This window comes from Cupressus sempervirens, chromosome 10 (assembly GCF_028749045.1).
Source record: "Cupressus sempervirens isolate cs-2001-9-10 chromosome 10, ASM2874904v1, whole genome shotgun sequence".
NCBI lineage: Eukaryota > Viridiplantae > Streptophyta > Pinopsida > Cupressales > Cupressaceae > Cupressus > Cupressus sempervirens.
Window position 1 is genome coordinate 878,126,762 of NC_143127.1, and position 15,654 is coordinate 878,142,415.

A 15,654-nucleotide genomic window follows, 5' to 3' on the forward strand; every position below is an offset into this window, starting at 1 on the left:
TTTAACCTTAGTGACTCCTACTTAGCTATTACATGTTTGTAGTTTGAGACTTCCTTCCTTATTTTAGTTGGACATGATGGGGATTCTATGGATTTGTTTATTCTAAAGGGGAGACACTTTTCTCATAGGAATTTGATTATTATTTTTACCAGGCATATTTTACTAAGATTGGATCTTCCTCATTCAGAGGGAATTGTTAGAAATAGACAATACTAAGAGTGGGCACATGTGGGTGGGGGGTTAAATCAACATTGCAACACTTTTACTTCAACTATATATTTTAAAACTTTTCCATATGCAACCACAAATGAATAAACTAAAAACTAAAACACATAACAATAAGAAACTCCCAATACCATTTTTTTATGAAACCCTAGCCAAGGGAAAAACCTAATGGGGATGGTAACTCTACAATAGTGCATTAATAAGAAATTTCTATTTTTGGAGATATGACCTTGTTAGGAGTCATTACAGTATTTAGTACATTAGTCCTTATGAGAGGACTAGACATTGTTAGTGGTATCAATCCTATTAGGAGTTGTATTATAATGGGAGCTCACTGCTTTATATAGATATCATGTCCATATGCCAAGTTATAGATACACTATGAAAATAAGTGTACTAATATATCCAATATCTAATTAGTGCTTCGTATAACTTATATTTAATTCTTCCCATACTGCAATAGTCTACATCTGACCATCAAAATCTCATCTTAGCATTTTACAAAAATTATGATATTTTTAGTCAAACACATTGACCCAAGTTTCATGAGTAGTGATTTACATGAATCCATCTCTCATGAGAATAATTCTAGAAAAATTAGCGTTCATTGGATCTAGGTGATGTTCATAGAGGTGAAGCATTGAAACTTCTTGGGAGTTTACCCATCCTATTACTACTACAACTTGAGCATGCTTAACTATAAAGTTTCCTCCATGGTTAAACCAACTCTTCTTGCAACCCCATTTTCTCTTGGGAAGTTGTAAAGCTTCACCTATGTGTGGAACCTAGATCTAATGAGTTCTAAGTATTATAGATTTATTTGTATCAAAGATAGATTCATGTGGATCACTACCCATGAAACTTGGGTCAATGAGTTTGACTCAAAAAGTACACAGTTAAATTTCGATAGCAATATCATAATTTGACTTTCTATGGAAAACGTCTCTTACTTATAATACATAAAGTTTACATAGCATGTCTATCACAATACTATACTTCCCCTCATTCAATTATCCTCTTTATATACCCTTTCAATTATAAAATCTAATCAACCTTGGTGATGAAACATGTAATGCTCCTCCAAAGTGATTACCAAAACTTTATAGCTAAGGGTTACCATCTAGGATGTCATCTTTACATTTTCAAGTAATTGAATTGACAATGATCTTCTATTCCTTAGGCCAAAATTCTAAATCTTTTTATCTTATCTTGTACTCTATGATATAAGTCTTCTTTCAAATGAATCAACCAAAACATATTATAATTGACATATTAATTCTAGTGAACATACTAAAATCACATAGATACTTTGGTCTATCTATTGGATAAAATTGATTAATTGTGTGTTGTCTTTGATGTTACACAAATGTAATATCATTATTAGCTAGTATATGCCGAGCTCACTTGGGTAGTTGGGCATCAAAGGAAAAATAGCAAAAGATGAGTGATAATCAAGCTCAGTCAGTTAATGAAGGAATGTTGAATGGAACCAATGCTAACCAAGCCCACTCAATTTGTAGTGTTAACTAAGCTTCTATTGGCTTCTAAGTTAGTTACTACCGAGTCAGGTCGACTAATGAAGGATTTTCTTATTTTTGCATATCAAGCTTAATTAATTTATCTATTGGTTCTAGATGACTAAGGTGATGAATATTAATTATTGTAAGTTGTATTTGAGTTGACTTGATAATATGAAGTATATAAGTATAAGGTGAAGTTATGGTTTCAAAGTGTGAATATTATTGAAGATTTAATGATGAGAAGAGGAAGTGAATTTGAAGGATAAAGAAGAATATCCTTGTGGGTAGAAAAGCTATATTCGATCATGAAGGATCAAGTACAAGCCAAAATAGAGATATGTAATTAGAAATTTAGTTGCATTTAAATCAAGTCATCTCATTGTTACTCTCTAACCATTGTAGCAGTGATCTAAATCTCTTAATAGAGTTGGCTTAATAGCTATTTGTAAATCCTCTAACAAGATGGCAGTTCTATCGATTTCTCTAAAGACCTCTAACAAGGCCACTCCTAATAGGGTGATTAAATCTTTTAACAGGGTCACACCTAATACTGTGTTTTGTAACCTTTAACAAGGTTGGCTTGTAATAGGGCTCACTTCAGAAGAGTGAAAATCAGTAACTAGTTACAATTGGTGGTTTTTCCCAATTTGGGTTTCCACGTTAAATCCTGGTGTCAAATGTGTTCTTGCAATTTTGTTTTATACTTTTAATTAAGATAAAGTAATAATAATCACTAAGTTCTACAAATCTAATTCATTTACCAAGTAAATTTATTTATTGAGTTACATCATTAACTATGTATGTGTCAAGCATTAGCATTTCGGTTTTTAGAATTTAGTTTGTATTGACATCCAAGGGATCTGGGATTTATTTTATAGTAACTGATTCACCCCTCACCTCTTAGTTATTCCTCTTATATTTCCAACAACTGGTATCAAAGCTTTTGGTGCTTATAGAGAAGGTTTCAAGGAACTAAGCTAAAGATGAGGATGTCTTACAAAAGAGAGATTCACAAGTTGAACAAAGACTATTTTGCAATATGGAAAGGACTTATAGGATAACATCAGGCTACTATTAGTGATTTAGGTTTCAGATATCTTGATGTTGAAGAAAAAAAATCCCACTAGAACATTATCAGTTGAAGATATTGCTAAAAATAAGAATCATAATATTAGGATGATTGATATTGCATTTTCTCTCAGTTATGTTGAATTTGATGAGGTAAAGGATTGCAAAATTGCTTATGCAATGTGGAGATAACTAAAAGATATCTATGGAGGAGATGACAATGTAAGAAGATCCAAAGAAAAATGTATTAGAGGATAATTTGACCAAATGAGAATGAGCGAAGATGAAAACATTGCAAAATATGTGGAAAGAATCAAGGCTAGTGTAAGTGCAATCAAAGCATATGGAGGAAACTATTGTATGGTACTCATAACTCTTCTTCCTATCTATGAAATCAAAGTGTCTTATATTCAAGAAATGAGATGTGATCCAAATAAAAAATTAACCTTGGATGCTCTAGTTGGAATATTGATAGCTTTTGAATTAGATAACTTTGATAACTATGTTCCTAGTTCAACGGTTATTAAGTGTTCTTTTAAAGCTAAACTCTCACTCAAAGAAAAGGGTAAGAAATCAAAATATAGTCAATTAGGAAGTGAAGAAGAAGAATCAAAAGAAATTTAAGATAGTGATCTTGAAGTTGTTGAAGCCCTATTTGCAAGAAAGTATTCCAAAGGAAGAGGAGAGTAAAAAGGTAAAGTTCCTTTGATCTACTTTTCTTGTGAAGAAATTGGTAATATTGCTGTAAAGTTTCCAAATAAAGAGATCAAAGATGAAAAGAAAAGAAATAAGCACAAAGGGTAGAAGGATTCCAAAAACTACAAGGACAATGGTAAGAATTATTGTTTCATAGCTAACAATTTTGATAACAATGAAAATGAAATGGTATACATTGCTATAAAAGATGAATCTGATGATGAAGGAGATAAGATGGCACTTATCTCTCATGTTAGTAAAAATGATATATGGATTATTGATAGTGGATGTTCATACCATTTGACTAGAGACAAAAAAAAGTTTGAGCACATGGAATATTATGATGGAGGTAGTGTGAGATTTGGAAACAATGAACCTTGTAACATAAAAGGAAAAAGATGTATTTCATTGACTAAATAACTTGTATGTGAAAATGCTTATTGGGTTGAAGGACTAAAGCATAATCTACTAAGTGTGGAAAAATTTAATAACATTGGATTCAAGGTAGAATTCATGAATGGACAAGCCAAACTACTGGATGAAAAATGAAATGTGGTTGGATCTAGCAAGAAAACAAAAGATAATCTATTTTATCTTGATTTTAGTGATTGTTCAAGTTTTATTACTCAAGTAGAAGAAAATTGGTTATGGCACAAGAGACTATGTCATCTAAACTTTGATAATTTGGTCAAGGTAAGCAAACATAGAAGAGTAAAAGGTATTCCTACTTTGAAGAAACCTGATATGAATCTATGCAAAAATTGCCAAATTGGTAAGATGGGAAATACTAGTTTCAAAAGTAAAAACTACTAGTCATAAGAAGTCTTAGAAATTGTTCATATAGACTTATGTGAACCTTTTGGAATAGAGAGCTAAAGTGGAGAAATTTTTTTCATTCTTTTTATGACTATTCTAGAATGATGACTATAATGTATCTAAAAGAAAAATCAAAAGCCTTTCAAAAATTCAAGTGGTATCTAGAAAGAGTAGAAAAGGAAACTAGAAAGAGGTTGAAATGTTTAAGATCAGACAAAGGTGGTGAATTCATCTCCAATGAATTCAATAATTTTTGCATTGAAAGAGGAATCAAAAGATAAGTATCAGCCCCTTGTACACCATAGTAGAATGGTATAGCTAAAAGAAGAAATAGATCTATCATGGATTGTGCAAGAACATTGATGATTGAAGTGAATGTTGCTCTCAAATAGTGGAAGGAAGCTATCAGAACTATAGTCTGGCTAGAAACCTAATGTTAATTACTTAAAAGTATTTGGCAGCAAATGTTATATCTTGAAAGAATCTAGAAAAGGTAAATTTGATGTAAAAGGTGATGAGGGCATAATTTCTAGGATACTCTTGTAGAAGTAAAGCATACAAATGTTTGAATTTTTCTACTCATAAGATCATAGAAAGTGCACATGTAAAGATTGATGAGTTTGCAAAAAAGGGTGAAGAAGAAAGAAAAAAAGGAGCTAGGGGATTATAGAAGATTTATTTACTATAAACCTAATACCCTACCAATCTTATCAGAAAGAAAGGAAACTTCATCTCTTAAATCCCCAAAATCTCCAACAGTTACCAAGTTGCAGATAATGCAACCCAAGTCACAGTTTGAAGGACTCGAGTCATAGTCAAAGGCTACCAAGCTAGTTCAAACTGAGTTTGAATGACCCAAAACATAGACAGAAGGACCCGAGCTTGAAATTGAAGTTCATAATAAAAATAATGGAACTCAAAGGACATCATACACCTAATTAGATCACTGGAGACAAATCTAATGGAATAATGGCAAGAAGCAAATTAAAAGGTACATGTTTACTTGCTGAATTTTAACTTAAAAATGTTAAAGATGCTCTGGAAAATGAAAGTTGGATTGAAGCAATGAATGAAGAAATAGAACAAATAGAAAAGAACAAAACTTGGACTCTTGTTCCTATACCAAAAGATAAAAATGTAATTGGCACAAAGTGGTTATTCAGAAACAAGCTGAATGAAGATAGAAAAGTGTCTAGAAACAAAGTGAGATTGGTATGTAAAGGTTATTCTCAAGAATAAGGTATTGATTATGGTAAAAATTTTCCCCCTGCTACAAGATTAGAAGATGTTAGAACTCTACTTGCATATGAAACCCATAGAGGAATTAAAGTGTATCAAATGGATGTTAAATCTACATTCCTGAATGGAATTCTTGATGAGGAAGTCTACATTGAACAACCAAAAGGTTTCATAGATCCTAGCAAAAGAGACATGGTTTACAAGTTACACAAAGAATTATATGGTCTCAAACAAGCTCCTAGAGCTTGGTATGAAAGATTCCATAATTACTTGGTATAGATTGGCTTTTGAAGAACAAATGATAGTAGTAGTCTATATATCAAGGAAGGAATAGACAAGAAGATTGTGTTGGGAGAAATATGTGTTGATGATACTCTATTTATAGGAAATGGTGACTTCTACAAAGCAATTTTAGAAGAAATGAGTAAAGAATTTGAGATGTCCATGTTTGGTGAGATAAAATTCTTTGCTAGATTACATATATAACAGAACAAAAATGGTATCTATATCACTCAATCTAAGTATATCAAGGAGATACTGAAGAAGTTTGGAATGAAAGATTCAAGACTAGTTGGAAACCCTACGTCTACTAGACATAAGCTCTCCAAAAATGATGATTCCAAAGAAGTAGATTAGACCACATACAAATCAATGATTGGAAAATTGTAGTATGTAGTGCATAAAAGGCCTAACATTACTCTAGCAGTTGGTATGGTGGTAAGATTCTTAGTAAATCCTAGAGAAAACCATATGATGGCAATCAAAAGAATCATGAGATATCAAAAAGGTACTAAAGACTATGGCTTATGGTACAAACTCAAAGGCAATTTGGACTTAAAGGTGTTTACTAATGCTGATTAGGTAGGAAGTCTTGATGATAGAAAAAGCACTAGTGGTGAAGCATTCTTTCTTGGTAAAAGACTAGTGGTTTAGACAAGTAAGAAACAAAATTGTATATCTCAATCTACAACAGAGGTAGAATATGTGGCAATAATAGTCAATTGTTGTAACATTGTTTGGTTCAAGAAATTGTTGGAAGGAACAAAGGTACAGATCAAAGATCCAGTAGTCATATATTGTGATAACACCAGTGCAATCAATATATCAAAGAACCCAGTGATACACACCAAAAAAAGGAACATTGTTATAAAATATCACTTAAGAGAATTGGTGTTGGACAAAGAAGTCAAATTGGAATATGTAAACACAAAAGAGAAAATTATAGACATATTCACCAAGCCATTACCTAAGAATGCATTTCTATATCTAAGAGGTAAGCTAGGGGTCATTCCCTTATCTGAAGTTCACTAAATAAAGTTTAGTGATGCATCAACCAGAGCAACTTGAAGATCAATCAGTTAATGTAGTATCGACAAGGGCCTATTGCAAATGAATTAGTACTTAAGGTACATTGATATTATCAAAATTGTTACCTGTGGCATGTTTCGTCAAAGAGGGAGAAGTTTACTATCATATCTCATAGAAATTTTATTTATTATTACAAAGAGAGAGAAGTTTACTGTAAGAGGGAGAAGTTTTTTATCACAGAAAATTTACAAAGATATATCAAGGAAGGAGATTGAACCTGGTAGAAGTTGTTGTAGATAGAAGTTTTCTAATAGAGGGAGAAATTGAAGACAAAAAGAGTTCATACTGACAGAGGGAGTTTTGAAGAATAAATCTAAAATTTCATTATGGTATGACATGTTGTGTTGCCATTAATGCCAAAGAGGGAGATTGTTGGATACAATTGATTAATTTCATTGTCTTTGATGTTACACAAATGTCATATCATTATCAGTTAGTATAGATCAACCTCACTTGGGTAGTAAAGACAGTTTTCTGTATCTACCAAGCATTTTTAAGTTTTCCTAGTTCAGAAGGCAATGTCTACTAAGTTCACTTGAGCATCGAAGGAAAAACTATAAAAGATGACTGATAACCAAGCTCACTTAGTTAATGAATGAAAGTTGGATGGAACCAGTGCTAACTGAGCTCACTTAGTTGCCAAAGGATTTTTGCAAATTTGCAGTGTTAACAAAGCTTCTATTGGTTAACAGACAAAATCACTTCTAAGTTAGTTAACTAAGCTGGGTCAGCTAATGAGGAATTTTTTTATTTTTACATATTAACCTAATTGATTTATCTATTGGTTCTAGCTAACTAAGGTAATGAATATTAATTATTCTAAGTTGTATTTGAGCCAACTTGAAAATATGAAGTATATAAGGTCAAGTTATGGTTTCAAAGTGTGAATATTATTGAAGATTTAATGATGAAAAGAGGAATCAAATTTGAAGGATAAAGAAAAATATCCTTGTGGAGCAAAAAAGCTATATTCAATCAGGAAGGATCAAGTACAAGCCAGAAAAAAGACCTATAATCAGTAATTTAGTTGCATTCAAATCAGGTCATCTCATTGTTACTCTCTAACCATTGTAGTAGTGATCTAAATCTCTTAATAGAGTTGGCTCAACAACTATTTGTAAATCCTCTAACAAGGTGGCAATTCTGTTGATTTGTCTAAAGATCTCTAACGAGGCCACTCCTAATAGGGTAATTAAATACTTTAATAGGACCACACCAAATAGTGTGTTTTGTAACATTTAAAAAGGTTGGCTCGTAACAGGGCTCACTTTAGAAGAGTGAAAATCAATAACTAGTTACAATTGGTGGTTTTTTCCCAAATTGGGTTTGTACATTAAATCTTGGTGTCAAATGTTTTCATGCTATTTTATTTTATGCTTGCAATTAAGATAAAGTAATAATAATCGTTAAGTTCTATAAAGCTAATTCATTTACTAAGTAAATTTAGTATTTGTTGAGTTACAACATTAATTGTGTGTATGTTGAGCATCAACATTTATATTTTTAGAATTTAGTTTATACTGACATCCAAGGGATCTGGTATTTATTTTCTAGTAATTTATTCACCCCTCCCCTCTGAGTTACCCCTCTTATATTTTCAAAACTATCATTATCCAAAATTGTGGCCAATAATAATAATCTTGCCAAGTTTTCCAATCAAAAAATGTCTATTAATAATTTAGCTAAATTCTACTTAGGCAATTTTCTCATCAAACCAAAACCAAAATTGAATATAATTTCAAGTGACCTTACCATATGATAGTGTTTCCATAAAAGATTAAATTTATGCCTTCATGATTGATTAGTTTCCAACAACCCCCCGTCCCGCCCACCCCACGTTTGGGATTGATGGAAACACTTAGTCAAAAAATGACTAAGTGCCAAAATCTCAAAACATGAAAACCTTCCAAATTTCATAAAACCTTCTCTATAAATCATGATATACTCTCCATTTTTTATTTCTACATAATCCTTTTATACTATTATTTCTCACTGATATGTACTCTCCCTTTGACATTAATGGTAAAGACAAGATTACAACATACTATGTACAAAGAAAATTTGTTTCTTCCACCAAAAACATTTACACAAACCTTAAAATATTTGCAAACAATCTCCTTTAAGTAGAAAGTTTAGTGTTTTATAACTATTATAATGATTTAGAATAACTAAGCAGGGGGTGAATCAGTTATCCTAAGGTCCAGATGTATAAATTTATCTTTTAAACATTTCAAACAACTCAATCAAATTTAGATAACCACTTAGTTTCTATAGCATATCATTAGCAATTTAACATTTCATGAAATATCTTGAATCATTGGCTCTATATGTGTCATTTTCCCACAAATAAACAACAAAAAAATAGAGCATAAGAATTAATAAACTCCACTCATCAAAATAACACTTTTGACACCAAGATTTGACATGGAAACACGATTAGAAAAAAACAACCAAGTGACATGCTACCAAATTTTCAATCTTTTGAAGTGAGCTTGGTTAAGAGCCAACCCTATGAAAGGTTATACAACACAATGTTTAATGTAACCTTGTTAGGATTGACCTAGTTAGAGGACTTCAAAACATTTTATTAGTCTATCACTTTGATTAAAGGATTTACAAAATAATAGTTATGTCAACCTTCATTAAAGGACTTTGGATTGATAAAATGGTTAGATTGTAATAATAGGTCTGATATATGAAGTAACTCACTTAAAAAATCTAGATCTCCATTAGCTCATTTCTTGGTTCATTGACTTTCCTTCATTAACATCTCTATCACTGATCTACTTGGTATCTCCCCAGTCAATCACACTTTACAAAATCTTCACACTTTACCTCTATTGTGTTAACCTTATGGCAAAACATATTGTCAATTAGTGCCAAAACACTTAGTCATTATGAGAAGTAAGTAGTGATTGAGCTACTAGAGAGAAGTGTTAACTGAGCTCATGAATGAACCAAGTTAACAATATTAACCAAGCATGTAGAGATAAATGTCAACTAAGTTACAATGCCAATTGTTTTGATAGTACCCACTGAGTTGTAGTGCCAATGGAGTTGATAGTATTCGCCAAACTCTAGTGTAAACTAAGTTAGTAAAGAATTCTTGTTTTAGAATGATAACCAAGTAGGTAGAGTAGTGCGAATAGAGCCATCCCAATTTTTTGAGTGATCAATATGAATTGAGCATCTAGTATTAATCGAATGCCAGAGTTAGCTAAGGTGATAGTATTTAGTGTCTATAGTATCACATGAGTGAGCTATTAGACCTAATTCATAGCACTAAGCTGACTTGGTAATTACTTTTGGAAATATTTAATTTGTAACCAAATTTTTAATGTATTCATTTGGATGGATATAAATATAAGGGACTTTGATTTTCCAAATGATGTAATATGAGTTGACAAACATTAGATACAAGAAAATATGAAATAGAAGAGTATTTAGAAGGCTGCATGAAGCACAAAGGAAAGGAAGAAACCCATCTATCACAATCAGGTGATCAGTTTACTTCAAAGGATATAAATTAGAAAACAAAGTTTCATATCAAAGATAAATCCACTAATTTATCCTAACAAGTGCATCAGTCCCAAATCCTTTAACATGGTGGACCTAATAGTCTATTGCAGAAAGTCCTAATAGAGTACATAATTGTATTTTATGAATCCTTTCACAAGGTGGAACTAATAGTCTTACTTATTCTTAACTTAGTAGATCAATAGAAATGATCAATTGTAAGCCCTAACAATGCAACTTTATTACTACGGTAGTGAAACTTTGTGGGTGTTATCCCCACCCCAATTTTACCTTCTACTTGGAGGGTTTCTAGGTTACCAAATACTATGTTATGGTGTTGTGACTTTATTACTTTATGTTCCATGCGTGGAAGTAGACTAGATAACATCATAAAGTGGATTAAGTGAAAGAAGTTTCAAGTGGTTGCTAAGTCATCCCCCTCCCACCCCTCACTCAACTAGATTGCATTGCATTTCCAAAATTTGGTATTAGAAGAAAGTTCTCTTATCAGAAGTTTAACAGCTTGGGAGAAAAGATCAGAGACAATAGAAGTATACAAGGAAGAGAAAGCCATTGAAAATGAAAAGTTTGATCTACATGTGTCCATGTAACAAATCAAGAAATCAAAGAATCAACTCTCTCCATCCCTAAAAAGAAAAAAATAATTGGTAGCATTGATGAATGATAATCTATATATAGAAGAAAGAGTTGAAGATATATGTAGAGAAACAAGCTTAGTTCAAGTTGATTTAGCTATAGATTACCTGCTTGAAAGGAACCTCACTCTAAAAGAAGAAGTCATAAAATTGAAATAGGAAAATGACATTCATTCTGTTAGGATATGTGAAGTTATGGAATAGAAAAAAAAAGTTAAAAATGACAAAGATATGGCAGAAGAAGACAAAATATTACTCAAAACTAGGCTAGAAGAAAAGGAGAATGAAATCCACAAACTTTCACTACATTGGGAAGATATGGTAAACAATTTCAAAAGCACAAATCAAGATGTCATCAATATAAGGATAAAAAATGAAAGACTCTTAAATGATCTTAGAGTAGAAAAAGAAACCAATGAAAGAATAATGAGATCACAAGAAAGCATGGATCAATTGGCTAAACTATCTTAGAATAGACACAAAGGGAAAGTAGGATTGGGCTATTCTTAAAAAGGGAAACCTTCACAATAGGGATTTAAGAATAAAAAGAGACATACATGTAATTAATGTGGAAAGTTAGGGCATACATGAAACAAATGTTGGAGCAATAGAAAGTCAAATTTTAATGGTAAATGTTATAGTTGTCACAAATATAGGCATAGAGAAAATTATGCACATAGAAAAATAAGTTTGAAGGAAAATGTTTCACATGTAACAAACAAGGTCATAAATATTTAGAATGCAGAACCAAGAAATTGAATCCTATGGAACATCTTTTTAAAGCACACTTTGGTCGAGATTACAACACTTGGTATAGACCTTATCTATGTGGAGAATATGGACACACTAGACCTAACGATATGGGAACTCACTATATAAAGATGAACCTTGCCAAAAGATGCTATGTATGCAAAAAATTTGGTCATTTAGCTAAGAAGTGTATGAATAGAGCTACAATTGAAGATGAAAAGAAAATAAAGGCTGTTATGATTAGGACACAAATGAAGCAACAATGGGTGAGGAAACCTTCACAAAGTTCAAATAAAAAAAGTGAGGTTATTGTCACCCAAGGAAATGATTTGGCTAATTCAGTCATCTCTACATAAGCATGCAAGGAGACCATTGGAGTTGTGAACAAAATCATATTGTACAAGAAATTCCAAATCAGCATAAAAAATGCACTAAGATAAAAAAATGTCTCAATTATAACTAAGGTGTTACTCATAATTGGGTTACTCCATAGGCTTAACTAAGCAAGGTCAGACTCAACCAAGTTATTGACTCAGTCGAGTGTGCTCAGCTAGTCTTAACCGAGTTTCAAGGTGCAATCAAGCTTTGGAGACTTAACCTAGCCTTCTTCACCTATCTAAGTATGGATCATTAATGGGGCTCTAAAATTAAAAATGTGATAAATAGGAGAAATCAAAGATTCATTTATTCATCATGAATTTAGAGATTTTAAAGAGCATAGCATTTTTGCAGCCCTGAAGTGATTCAGAGAAAAATTGTGTTGACAGATAGTTGTAAGAAAAGTTACCATTTATAGTCCTTCATCAACCAAGAGATATGGTAGCCTCTTCAAGCACAAAGGTTAAAATGGGTTCTGAAATGTTGTTGAAAATATTAGGCTACATTCCACCTAAGTTTAAGCTTTATCCTAATATTTCTAAGGAGGAGGATCCACAAGGAGCACACTCATCTATTTCTCCCAAGGTACTTATTATTCATGATTTAAGGTCACTTAATCATTATTATATTCAATAATTAGGCAATTTTGAGCTTAAATCTACCATATGGTGCATTATGTGAAAATGACATGTTGAAGCTAGAACACAACCATCTATAAGTTAAGGGTTTAACCCACATCATTCGTATGACAAGGAACTTTCAAATTAAATGGATTAGGTTCACATTGAGCTGAGTTCATGACATGACATTCTATCTTGAGAAACCATTTCCCATCACAAAGAAAATGATCCATCAAATAACTAGTTACCCAAAGATGGAGAAGTCCAAGGCAACCAAAACCCTAGGATGGGTAGAGCTAGCCAAGATAACCCTAGATAAATGGGATGATAGAGGCATGAAGTTGAACAAAGTGACTGAGATGGAAATCAAGTTTGACATGCATGTCATAGCTCACAAAATTTATAGTTCAAGCCAACCAAACAAAATGCCTTGTGAAGCAATTGACCTGACATATAATCTTCTGAAGAAGAACCTTTCTTTTGACACTATTTAGCTTCAGTGCATCCAATTGAGCAAGAACATGGAGAGTATTTGGGCCTCCAAGAACAATTCATGTAAGTTTGATTCACTCTTGGTTTGTTTTCTCTTTTATGTGCAAAAATTATTTCCATCAAAAGGAATTGTTGTATGCAAGAAAGACACCCCCATGGTATATTAGATAATGAGTTCATGGGTAAAATGGTTGAGAACTTTGAAGGCATCATGGATGCATAAATTTAAGGAGAGGATGCTTGAAGTAGGTTTAGGATCCATAAACAAGTGTTATATGATTATGAGAAGGACATATGCTTCCTATTTTACTATGAAAAAGTACATATTCAAGTAGTCAGACCGAGGATTACATGGGTGAAACTTGGCATATGAGGTAGACATTGATGAAACTAGATATATCATTGAGGCTCTCATTAATGAGCTTGTAGAAACTAAGGCTACATAGTTTGGAACATATGAGGAAGAAAAGACTAGAATTTCACTTGAGATTTAGATTCCCCAAATCCTAAAAAGAGGCAAAAAAAGGCTAGAAAACATTGAGAAGAATATTGCCAAAAAAAATTCACTTCTCATGCTTATTGAAGGAAAACGTGATGATGTAGAAGAGGAAGAAGAAGAGGAAGTTGATAAAGAAGAAGAAGAGGAAAAATAAAATCCTAAGAAGAAGGTAAGTACTCCATCAAAGACGCCATGAAAGAAATTGACAAGTTCCTCTACCCCTATAATCATTGCCACCAAGCCTAGGAAGTCAAGAAGAAAATCTTGCCTTGAGGAAGAGGATGATTATGTAAATGAAGACAATAATCCAATAATTTCTCTAAAGAAGTGACCTCCTGCCTTTGAGAAATAATTCAAAACATTAAAGGAAAGAAGTGGAGTGATAGGTTTCAAATTCTTTATGTATGATTCCAAAAGAAAAGAGGAGCAGAAATAGATTGAAGAAGCATTAGTTAAGAAAATGGCTAGATGGAAGTATAGCACTTCTAAACTCAAAAAACATGCTCCTAAAACCCTACTAAAGATTGTTACCCACCATTGGGATAATTTAGTAAAAATAGAGAAGGATAAATTAGAGAAAAAATTCTAAGAAAGCTCATACTAAACATCTCCGATAAGAAATCTAGGAGGCCATATCTAAGTATGAAAACATGAAGACTTCTAGATTTAAAGCTTTTCAAAAAATTTCAAATAAAATTGAGGATGTTGTGCAATCCATAACCAATATGTGGAAAACCATTTTTAATACTAAAGAATAAGCATTGCGTACTAGATGTTCAAACAATTGAAGAGTTTGATCCTAAGAAGATTTCTATAGAGGTCATAGCATCACTACCATCTACACCTCCTAAGTCGGCACTCGAGAAATAGTCTACTAAGTTGAACCCAGTTCAATTGAGCAAAAAAATGAAGACTATTACATCTTCATTGAGTTATCTTCCAATGGTAACTAAGCATCAAGCTCCCATAGTATCAACAAAGAAGTATCCAAAGAAGGATTCAATTGACAAAGGAAAAGAGATCATAACTTCATTAGCTATCAAGGGAAAAGGAAAAGGAAAAGGAAAAGGCAAGATTGTTGATGACATTGATTTAGATGAAGAGATTGTGATCCCAAATTGGGACCATTCTAATCTATCTATTGAGAAAATGGACATACAAGGAGAACTATGGAAGAAAAGGGCCAAGCAATAGATGTTAAGGGAAGAAATAGATAGAAGCAAAGTTTTAAAGGATATCAAAGATATATTTGTAGATGCATTGTCTATTGAGGTAAACGAAAAATCCCCTAACATTGAACAAATGGTTGAAATTGTACATAAGTTCAATGAAGACATAGATGGGTAGGAAAAAGTCCTTGGGAAAGATGAAAGGATGTTTGAAAATAAAGTGCTACAAAATGTAGCATAGAAGATAACCATTAATCAAGTAGTATTCTCTACTTTAATTTATGCATTAGAAAATGTTGTGAATAATGTTGTAACTCTATTTGTAAAGTTGAGTGATGTGTCCAATTTTACCAAGGAAATAAAATATAAACTAGCCAAGATTGACATGGACATGAAGGATAGTGCCAATCACTTGGCACTCAACCCAAGTTCATGTTCAAATCATTTTGCAAAAGTCAAAATTTTGACAGCTATTTAGGCAGAGCTATTAAGAGAAGAGGCCAGGATAAGGGCAACCTTGGTGGATATATAGAGTATGATGCTTCCCCATGTGGACATTAGAGAGTGTATTATGCAAAGACACTAGTTAATGACACAAACCTTTCTGTGATAGATCACATGTTAGAGTTATTAGTAGATATT